The sequence below is a fragment of the Pseudorca crassidens genome, chromosome 6 (genome assembly GCF_039906515.1).
Source record: "Pseudorca crassidens isolate mPseCra1 chromosome 6, mPseCra1.hap1, whole genome shotgun sequence".
Classification (NCBI taxonomy): domain Eukaryota; kingdom Metazoa; phylum Chordata; class Mammalia; order Artiodactyla; family Delphinidae; genus Pseudorca; species Pseudorca crassidens.
In genome coordinates this window covers 19,075,235-19,086,706 of record NC_090301.1, presented here as the reverse complement: position 1 = coordinate 19,086,706, position 11,472 = coordinate 19,075,235, and the positions used below count along the sequence as shown (strand labels likewise).

General features: G+C 42.5%; 1 protein-coding gene and 1 pseudogene across 1 annotated transcript in view; both read left to right on the top strand.

Annotated features, from left to right (window-relative positions):
* Positions 1-1,014: 1,014 nt before the first annotated feature.
* The window catches only part of TTLL4 (tubulin tyrosine ligase like 4), a 39,789-nt gene continuing 29,331 nt past the window's right edge, over positions 1,015-11,472 (top strand). The window contains exon 1 of the mRNA XM_067740554.1: positions 1,015-1,260. The gene's annotated coding sequence lies outside the window, so the exon portion shown is untranslated. The remainder of the gene's footprint in view (positions 1,261-11,472) is intronic.
* LOC137225767 (UDP-N-acetylglucosamine transferase subunit ALG14 pseudogene) lies at positions 1,571-5,748 on the top strand (annotated as a pseudogene).

The following is an 11,472-nucleotide window of genomic DNA, read 5'->3' as shown; positions in this document are numbered from 1 at the left end:
ATTGATGTAATTATGTCTCTTAAGTCTCTTATGATATAGAACACCTCACTCTTTTTTTATACTCTGAAATTGTCGGAGAAATTAGGTCATTCCCCGATACATTGGCCTACATTCTGGATTGGTCAAATGGCTTTTTTGTGACGACGTTTCTCTTTATTTCCTGAAAACTGGAAGTTGGAGCCAAGAGTTTGATTAAGATTCAGATTCAACTGATTTTTAGACAAAAATACACTACTTCCTAAGTATTACTGTGTAGTTCAAATTGCATCATATCATGAGACATAATTTATAGCTGCCCCACATTTCATGATCTAAGAGTGATTAAAATATACAAGTGATAGCAAATGTCCTTTCAGTGTAAAAATCCCCCATCAACCCTCTAATGATTTTAGCATTTATCAATGACTGTTGACTAAATCAAATATTTATTAAGCATCTTTGTTCTGGTCCTGATTATTTTCCTTAGGTTAGTTTCATCTTTTATTGTCCCCTTTATTTCTGTAGCAGACTATTTAGAAAAGTTCTTTTCACCCTCCATCTCTCTTGAGATCTCCAAATCCATGAGGGGGTACAATCTGTCTTGCCTGGCGAGATAATTAACTGAGTCAGTGTTTCCTAAAGTTCACACTTGGAGCCCAGGAAGCAGGTGGTTGTAATTGGAGCCTGTTGGGTGGGTGGGGTTAGGGGAAGGTGGGTAGAGGGAAGCATGGCGGATCTGGCGATCTATCCTTTCCTGGGGTCAAACTCAAAGGCTTACTGGAAGGAACTACAAGAAAATCCTTTAATAAAGCCTGAGCTCTTTGATTTTAGAGGAGCGAATTAAGGCACGGCCGAAGAAAGAGTCCATAGGGGTTAGGTAGAATCAAGGTATAGCGGGGTCCTGGAGCGCCAGAGCTTAGCCTTTAACAGATTTAACCTTGAGACTACATCTCCCAGAATTCCACTCGACGAGTCCCACCCCCGTTGAAGCGATTGCGTGTGCGCGAGCCCTGTGACCGCCTGCCCTCCCAAACTCCACAATCCCCGAGATTCCGCGCGCCTGCCTCCCTCCCGCTGGGATCGCCCCTTCAGGCCCTCCGTCCGTCCGCTGGGGGCGCGCGCAGTGCGTGGCTGGTGGCAGCGGCGCCGGCGGCTGATAGCGCGGGCCGTGTGGCCGTGCGTGGTTGCTAGGGGCGCCTGAGGCCGCCCGCTCGCCCGGAAGGCCAAGGGAGGAAGCAGCCCGGAGCCGGCGTCCAGCCGGGGCGAAGCTGAGTCCGCTGGGTGAGTGTGGCCGTGGAGCCAGGAAAATGACCCTCCGCCGCCCCGACTCTCCCGCCCCTCCCTCTGTCCGAGTCCTTTCACGCGGCCCCCAGCCCTCTGGCCGCTCCTGTCCCAGCCCTGCTTCCTGCCCGCCACCTCTCCATCCCCTGGGAGGAGAGGGGGCCGCGTCCTCCCACCCTGCCAGGACTTCGCGCCTCTTCGGAACCCTTCTCCCCCCTCCCCCCTCCGCCCCCTTCCCCGCCACGCCCAGTGAACTTAGTCGCCCCGCCTTTGGGTGCCCCGAACCCTGCAGCATCCTCTCACCCTGGGCCTCCGTGCCTCGTCTTTCCCGCTCCGCTGCAGTTTAAATTCTCCCTGCTTGGGTGTAAGCCCAAGCTCTTCTCAGGCCTCACGGCTGAATTTTACATGGATACCCACTTTTTAACTTCCCCATCTTCACTATCTGTAGAGAAATACTTTCTTAAACTAGAGATTCAAACAGCATCCGAGATGCTGTGGAATTAAATTCTTCATGTATCCATACATCCATTACTTCATTTAATCATTCAACAATTTTTAATAAACATCGACAAATATTTAGTGAGCCAGGGCACTGTGGAAGCCCCGGCGGGGGGGCGGATACAGTGGTGAGCAAGGCAGGCGTGTTTTCACAGAGCTTATAGTCTAGGGGAGATTTTAATCAGGTAAACAGCATTTGCCGTATGTGTGGTGTGCGTTCTGATAGAACATTAGAAGGATATTTAACCCAAATTTACTTGGAAAACTATATTATCCCCATTCCCTGGTCTTCACATTCCCAATCTGGATCTAGGAAATGTTTTAATCCTTCCTTCCTTAGGGAGTTATCCCTGCTCTCTCAGTTACTCCAGATCCCATCTTCCTTAACGTCATTACTTGTTGATTTAGCCAGTCAACGAGTAGCCGGGAGACCCGTTGGGACAGTGTTCTATCCCATCCTTAATTTCTTGCAATAAATACTGAGGCATTGTTTGCATAAAAACCACTCACTTGGTGCCCGTAAAGTTACCAGCTGCTTATTAATTGGGCTGAATGGAGCATTGAAAAATGTATCAAGTGTTTTCTGGGAATAAAGAGGTGAGAGGACATTCCAGATACAAAGTAGCTTTAGTAAAGATACTAAAGTAGCTTTAGTAAAGGCCTGAAAAGAGAACTGGAAACAGTCGGATAGACCTAAGCTGTGTTTGGAGGGAACCAGCCCGGGACAAATAGGAATAGGGAAATTAATAGGGGTTAGATCACAAAGGGCTTTGGATGTTTTGCTGAGGAGTTAGAACTACATCCTCCAGAGCAGTGGTTTTCAAGCAGGATATTCAGGGGCCTGAGACTTCCAAGGGATAGATATGCACATATAGTTTTAGAAGAATCAGTTCCCAGATCCTCAGCTTCCAAATGAACGCTTCTAAAACTGACCTTACAAAAAAGGGGTGGAGAGTGTCATATCTCTCACGCTCTCAAATTTTACTATAGCATATTTTTCTGAGTATAAAAACCTCAGGTTGGCAAACGGAATATTTTGGAAATATTAATTTCAGGGGGGCCTTCTTTGGTGTTTGATTAAGTTACCTCAAAAACCTAGAAGGGCTCCAGCGGCCGGCGCCAGGGGATAGCACGCATGCGTCTTCTCTTTGAATGGGTGGCACCCTTATCCTCGCGGCGGCGGCAGGAGCCGTGGCCGTGCTGCTGGCAGTGCGGCTATGGGTAGTGCTGCGTCCCCGCGCCGCTGTGCTCCGTCGGTCTCTCAGCCTCTTGGTGGTGGCTGGGTCCGGTGGGCATACCACTGAGATCCTGAGGCTGCTCGAGAACTTGTACGATGCCTACTCTCCTAGACATTATATCATTGCTGACACTGATGAAATGAGTGCCCGTAAAATAAATTCTTTTGAAGTAAATCGAGCTGATAGAAACTCCAGTGCTACGTTTTCCGAATACTATATTCACCGCATTCCCAGAAGCCGGGAGGTCCAGCAGTCCTGGCTGTCCACGGTACTCACCACCTTGTACTCTGTGTGGCTCTCCCTTACCCCTGACTCACCGAGTGAAGCCAGATTTGGTAAGAAAACTGAGCCATATGGGAAAAAATTGACTTGCCCAAAGTCTGAGGGCCACTAAGTGGATCCAAACCCGGAAAGCCTGAGACTGCAGCATCTATACTCTAATCATTGTACTATTCTACCCTTCTGTTCGGGACATAACTATTGAATTCATGAATAAATTTCCTAATAGGGTCATACAGATGAGATCACCTAGAAAAAACAAACAAACAAACAAACCCTAGAAGTCTTCCTGTCTTCCCCTGTGTAATACACACTGCTGTTAGAGTGAAGCTTGTTCCTTGTTGGGATATTCTGAATTCAGAAGAACACAACAGTTGGAGACTTCCCTGGTGGTCCAGTGGTTAAGACTCCACCCTCCCAATGCAGGGGGCCCAAGTTCGATCCCTGGTCAGGGAACTAGATCCTGTATGCTGCAACTAAAAGATCCTGCATGCAGCGATGAAGATCCTGCATGCTGCATCCAAGACCCGGTGCAGTGAAATGAATAAATAAATATTAAAAAAAAAAAAAGAACACAACAGTTAAATGTGTCTAAAATGTTTTTTGGGACCACAGATTTTTCAACCTGTATTGGATAGAAGTTGCATAAATTTTTTTAAGAGAGATTTCTTTTAGTTTAGATGTGTTAATCAAATAGTTAAAACTCATTTTATTAAATCGTCATGAAATGTTTATTTCAGTTACAGTTAATCCTTACCTTAGTTCTTTCTATAAAATATTTAGTATTTTCTACCTCCTCTTAACAAAAGGATAAACTTGTTTAAACTTGTGATGAAAAATTTTAGAGTTCAACTTTAAGATGTGCAAGGAATACATGGGTTTAATTTTTTTTTTTTTTTTTTTTTTTGGCTCTACCGCATGGCTTGCAGGATCTCAGTTCCCCAAGCAGGGATTGAACCTGGGCCATGGCAGTGAAAGTCTGGAATCCTAACCACTAGGCCACCAGGAACTCCCCACGGAATACATGGTTTTAAAAATTCCTAGGGGAATACATGAGTAAAATCATCGGAAGAGTATATTGCAGGAAGACCACGGAAAGGTAATTAGCAGGAAGGTAACATCAGATTTGTGCTTGAGATTACTACTGTAGTGTCAGTGTGCAGTTTGAATAAGTAAGATTTTAGACTGAAGGCAGGGGGCCAATGAGAAAACTAGAGACCAGACTAGAGAGGATGAGGGCTTTATAGTGGTTGCAGTGAGAGAGAGGGTTTAGAGAGAGATTAACAGTGGTAGAGTGGACAAAACCTGGTGGCAAAGTAGATGTAGGGAGTGGGACAAAGAGCAGTCTGGAATGATCCTTGTTTTCTGACTTCAGTGATTAAGTGGGTGGTGATGCAGGAGGAACTATTAGGAGGAGGGCTTTGAGGAGAAAGATAAAGGAGTTTGGGCATGCTGAATTGAGGTTCCTGCAGCACATCAAGGAAGAAAGCCCTGGGAGGTTGTTCTGACATGTCTGAGTGATGAAAGAAAGTTGAGAATGTAGGAGATGGTTGAGGCCATGGGATAAAAGAGGTTGCTTTGCTTTGGGAGAGTTTGTGTTAATAGTTGCAACTGCCATTTATTGAGCGCTTACTATGTGCCAGGCCGAGTGAGAAGACTGAGCACAGAGGAGCACCAACTTTGAGAGAGTAGGTAGGGGAAAAGGGACGGAAGAAGGGAGACAGAATATTTATAACCAAATCCAAAAATGAATATGTAAATGAAAAATCCCTTGCTGAAAAACTATTTTTTTCTCTGTTTTCTACTATTTTTATTTATTTTAAAATTTTATTCTATTTATTTATTTTTTATACTGCAGGTTCTCAGTAGTTATCCATTTTGTACATATTAGTATATATATGTCAATCCCAATCTCCCAGTTCATCCCACCACCACCGCCCCACTCCCATACCCTGCTTTTCCCCCCTTGGTGTCCACTTTTGTTCTCTACATCTGTGTTTCTGTTTCTCCCTTGCAGACTGGTTCATCTGTACCATTTTTCCAGATTGCACATATATGCGTTAATATACGATATTTGTTTTTCTCTTTCTGACTTACTTCACTCTGTATGACAGCCTCTAGGTCCATCCACGTTTCTACAAATGACCCAATTTCATTCCTTTTCATGGCTGAGTAATATTCCATCGCATATATGTACCACATCTTCTTTATCCATTCATCTGTCGATGGGCATTTAGGTTGCTTCCATGACCTGGATATTGTAAATAATGTTGCAGTGAACATTGGGGTGCATGTGTCTTTTTGAATTATTGTTTTCTCTGGGTATATGCCCAGTGGTGGGATTGCTGGGTCGTATGGTAATTCTATTTTTAGTTTTTTAAGGAACTTCCATACTGTTCTCCATAGTGGCTGTATCAATTTACATTCCCACCAACAGTGCAAGAGGGTTCCCTTTTCTCCACACCCTCTCCAGCATTTATTGTTTGTAGATTTTCTGATGGTGCCTATTCTAACTGGTGTGAGGTGATACCTCACTGTAGTTTTGATTTGCATTTCTCTAATAATTAGGGATGTTGAGCATCTTTTCATGTGTTTGTTGGCCATCTGTATGTCTTCTTTGGAGAAATGTCTATTTAGATCTTCTGCCCATTTTTGGATTGGGTTGTTTGTTTTCTTGAGATTGAGCTGCATGAGCTGCTTGTAAATTTTGGAGATTAATCCTTTGTCAGTTGCTTCATTTGCAAATATTTTCTCCCATTCTGAGAGTTGTCTTTTCATCTTGTTTATGGTTTCCTTCGCTGTGCAAAATCTTTTGAGTTTCATTAGTTCCCATTTGTTTATTTTTGTTTTTATTTCCATTACTCTAGGAGGTGGATCAAAAAAGATCTTGCTGTGATTTATGTCAAAGAGTGTTCTTCTGATGTTTTCCTCTAAGAGTTTTATAATGTCCAGTCTTACATTTAGTTCTTTAATCCATTTTGAGTTTATTTTTGTGTGTGGTGTTACGGAGTGTTCTAATTTCTTTCTTTTACATGTAGTTGTCCAGTTTTCCCAGCACCATTTATTGAAGAGACTGTTTTTTCTCCATTGTATATCCTTGCCTCCTTTGTCATAGATTAGTTGACCATAGGCGCGTGGGTTTACCTCTGGGCTTTCTATCCTGTTCTGTTGACCTATATTTCTTTTTTTTGTGCCAGTACCATATTGTCTTGATTACTGTAGCTTTGCAGTATAATCTGAAGTCAAGGAGTTTGATGCCTCTAGCTCCATTTTTTAAAATTTAATTAATTAATTAATTTTTGGCTGTGTTGGGTCTTCGTTTCTGTGTGAGGGCTTTCTTTAGTTGTGGCAAGTGGGGGCCACTCTTCATCGTGGTGCGTGGGCCTCTCACCATCGCAGCCTCTCGTTGCGGAGTACAGGCTCCAGACGCGCAGGCTCAGTAGTTGTGGCTCACAGGCCTAGTTGCTCCGCAGCATGTGGGATCCTCCCAGCCCAGGGCTCGAACCTGTGTCCCGTGCACTAGCGGGCAGATTCTCAACCACTGCGCTACCAGGGAAACCCCCTAGCTCCGTTTTTTCCCCTCAAGATAGCTTTGGCTATTTGGGGTCATTTGTGTCTCCATACAAATTTAAGATTTTTTGTTATAGTTCTGCAAAAAATGCTGTTGGTAATTTGATAGGGATTGCATTGAATCTGTAGATTGCTTTGGGAAGTACAGTCATTTTCACAATATTGATTCTTCTAATCCAAGAACATAGTATTCTCTCCATCTGTTTGTGTCATCTTTGATTTCTTTCATCAGTGTCTTATAGTTTTCTGCGTACAGGTCTTTTATGTCCTTAGGTAGGTTTATTCCTAGGTTTTTGTTCTTTTTGTTGCAATGGTGAATGGGATTGTTTCTTTAATTTCTCTTTCTGATCTTTTGTTGTTAGTATATAGGAATGCAAGAGATTTCTGTGCGTTAATTTTGTATCCTGCAACTTTACCAAATTCATTGATTAGCTCTAGTAGTTTTCTAGTGGCATCTTTAGGATTATCTATGTATAGTATGTCATCTACAAACAGTGGCAGTTTTACTTCTTTTCCAATTTCTATTTCTTTTATTTCTTTTTCCTCTCTGATTGCCAAGGCTAGGACTTGCAAAACTATGTTGAATAATAGTGGTGAGAGTGGACATCCTTGTCTTGTTCCTGATCTTAGAGGAAATGCTTTCAGTTTTTCACCATTGAGAATGATGTTTGCTGTGGGTTTGTCATATATGGCCTTTATTATGTTGAGGTAGTTTCCCTCTGTGCCCACTTTCTGGAGAGTTTTTATCATAAATGGGTGTTGAATTTTGTCAAAAGCTTTTTCTGCATCTATTGAGCTGATCATATGGTTTTTCTTCTTCAATTTGTTTATATGCTGTATCCCATTGATTGATTTGCGTATATTGAAGAATCCTTGCATCCCTGGGATAAATCCCATTTGATCATGGTGTATGATCCTTTTAATGTGTTGTTGGATTCTGTTTGCTAGTATTTTGTTGAGGATTTTTCTATCTACTTTCATCAGTGATATTGGTCTGTAGTTTTCTCTTTTTGTGACATCTTTGTCTGGTTTTGGTATCAGGATGATGGTGGCCTCGTAGAATGAGTTTGGGAGTTATCCTCCCTCTGCTATATTTTGGAAGAGTTTGAGGACAGGTGTTAGCTCTTCTCTAAGTGTTTGATAGCATTCACCTGTGAAGCCATCTGGTCCTGGGCTTTTGTTGGTTGGGAATTTTTTTTTTTTTTTTTTGTGGTACGTGGGCCTCTCACTGTTGTGGCCTCTCCCGTTGCGGAGCACACGCTCTGGATGCACAGGCTCAGTGGCCATGGCTCACGGGCTCAGCCGCTCCGTGGCATGCGGGATCTTCCCGGACCGGGGCATGAACCCGTGTCCTCTGCATCAGCAGGTGGACTCCCAACCACTGCGCCACCAGGGGAGGCCCTGTTGGAAAATTTTTAATCACAGTTTCAATTTCAGTGCTTGTGATTGGTCTGTTTATATTTTCTATTTCTTCCTGGTTCAGTCTTGGAAGATTGTGCTTTTCTAAGAACTTGTCCATTTCTTCCACGTTGTCCATTTTATTTGCATAGAGTTGCTTGTAGTAATCTCTCATGATTCTTTGTGTTTCTGCACTCAGTCGTTACTTCTCCTTTTTCATTTCTAATTCTGTTGATTTGAGTCTTCTCCCTTTTTTTCCTCAATGACTCCGGCTAATGGATTATCAATTTTGTTTATTTTCTCAAAGAAGCAGCTTTTAGTTTTATTGATTTTGGCTATTGTTTCCTTCATTTCTTTTTCATTTATTTCTGATCTGATCTTTATGATTTCTTTCCTTCTGCTAACTTTGAGGTTTTTTTTTTTCTTTCTCTAATTGCTTTAGGTGTACGGTTAGGTTGTTTATTTGAGATGTTTCTTGTTTCTTTAGGTAGGATTGTATTGCTATAAAATTCCCTTTTAGAATTGCTTTTGCTGCATCCCATAGGTTTTGGGTCGTCATGTTTTCATTGTCATTTGTTCCTAGGTTTTTTTTGATTTCCTCTTTGATATTTTCAGTGATCTCTTGGTTATTTAGTAGTGTATTGCTTAACTTCCACGTGTTTGTATTTTTTACAGATATTTCCCTGTAATTGTTATCTAGTCTCATAGTGTTGTGGTTGGAAAAGATACTTGATACGATTTCAGTTTTCTTAAATTTACCAAGGCTTGATTTGTGACCCAAGATATGATCTATCTTGGAGAATGTTCCATGAGCACTTGAGAAGAAAGTGTATTCTGTTGGTTTTGGATGCAATGTCATATAAATATCAATTAAGTCCATTTTGTTTATTGTGTCATTTAAAGCTTGTGTTTCCTTATTTATTTTCATTTTGGATGATCTGTCCATTGGTGAAAGTGGGGTGTTAAAGTCCCCACTTGTGTTACTGTCAATTTCCCCTTTTATGGCTGTTAGCATTTGCCTTATGTTTTGAGGTGCTCCATAAATATTTACAATAGTTATGTCTTCTTCTTTGATTGATCCTTTGATCATTATGTAGTGTCCTTCTTTGTCTCTTGTAGTAGTCTTTATTTTAAAGTCTATTTTGTCTGATATGAGAATTGCTACTCCAGCTTTCTTTTGATTTCCATTTGCATGGAGTATCTTTTTCCATCCCCTGACTTTCAGTCTGTATGTGTCCCTAGGCCTGAAGTGGGTCTCTTGTAGACAGCATATATACGGGTCTTGTTTTTGTATCCATTCAGCCAGTCTGTGTCTTTTGGTTGGAGCATTTAATCCATTTACATTTAAGGTATTTATCAATATGTATGCTCCTAATACCATTTTCTTAATTGTTTTGTGTTTGTTATCATAGGTCTTTTCCTTCTCTTGTGTTTCCTGCCTAGAGAAGTTCCTTTAGCATTTGTTGTAAAGGTGGTTTGGTGGTGCTGGATTCTCTTAACTTTTGTTTGTCTGTAAAGGTTTTAATTTCTCCATGGAATCTTAATGAGCTCCTTGCTGGGTAGAGTAATCTTGTTTGTAGTTTTTTCCCCTTCATCACTTCAAATATGTCCTGCTACTCCCTTCTAGCTTGCAGAGTTTCTGCTGAAAGATCAGCTGTTAACCTTATGGGTATTCCCTTGTATGTTATTTGTTGCTTTTCCCTTGCTGCTTTTAATATCTTTTCTTTGTTTTAATTTTTGATAGTTTGATTAATATGTGTCTTGGCGTGTTTCTCCTTGGATTTATCCTGTATGGGACTCTCTGCACTTCCTGGACTTGATTGAATATTTCCTTTCCCATGTTAGGGAAGTTTTCAACTATAATCTCTTCAGATATTTTCTCAGAGCCTTTTTTTTTCTCTTCTTCTTCTGGTACCCCCATAATTTGAATGTTGGTGCATTTAATGTTGGCCCAGAGGTCTCTGAGGCTGTCCTCAATTCTTTTCATTCTTTTTTCTTTATTCTGCTCTGTGGTAGTTATTTCCACTTTTTATCTCCAGGTCACTTATCTGTTCTTCTGTCACTAATCTGCCTCAGTTATTCTGCTATTGATTGCTTCTAGAGAATTTTTAATTTCATTTATTGTGTTGTTCATCAGTTTGTTTGCTCTGTAGTTCTGCTAGGCTCTTGTTAAATGTTTCTTGTATTTTCTCCATTCTGTTTTCAAGATTTTGGATCATTTTTACTATCATTACTCTGAATTCTTTTTCAGGTAGACTGCCTATTTCCTCTTCATTTGTTTGGTCTGGTGGGTTTTTTGTTTGTTTGTTTTGTTTTGTTTCTTTTTGCGGTACACTGGCCTCTCACTGTTGTGGCCTCTCCCGTTGCGGAGCACAGGCTCCGGACGCGCAGGCTCAGCGGCCATGGCTCATGGGCCTAGCCACTCCGCGGCATGTGGGATCTTCCCAGACCGGGGCACGAACCTGTGTCTCCTGCAGCGGCAGGCAGACTCTCAACCACTGCACCACCAGCGAAGGCCGGTCTGGTGGGTTTTTACCTTGCTCCTTCATCTGCTGCATATTTCTCTGTCTTCTCTTGCTGAATACACTGTGTTTGGGGTCTCCTTTTTGCAGGCTGCAGGTTTGTAGTTCCCATTGTTTTTGGTGTCTGCCCCCAGTGGGTAGGGTTAGTTTAGCGGCTTGTGTAGGCTTCCTGGTAGAGGGGACTGGTGCCTGTGTTCTGGTGGGTGGGGCTGGATCTTGTCTTTCTGGTGGGTGGGGCTGCATCCAGTGCTGTGTTTTGGTGTGTCTGTGAACTTAGTATGATTTTAGGCAGCCTCTGCTAATGGGTGGGGTTGTGTTCCTGTCTTGCTAGTTGTTTGGCCTGGAGCATCCAGCACTGGAGCTTGCTGGCCATTGGGTGGAGCTGGGTCTTAGTGTTGAGACAGAGGTCTCTGGGAGAGCTCTCGCTGATTGATATTACATGCGGCTGGGAGGTCTCTGGTGGTCCAATGTCCTGAACTCGGCTCTCCCACCTCAGAGGCTCAGGCCTGACATCAGGCCAGAGCACCAAGACCCTGTCAGCCACACGGCTCGGGAAGAAAAAAAAGAAAGAAAGAAAAATAAATATAAATAAAAATAAAATAAAAATATTTTTAAAATTATTACAATACGGCTTCCCTGGTGGCGCAGTGGTTGAGAGTCTGCCTGCTGATGCAGGGGACATGGGTTCGTGCCCCGGTCTGGGAAGA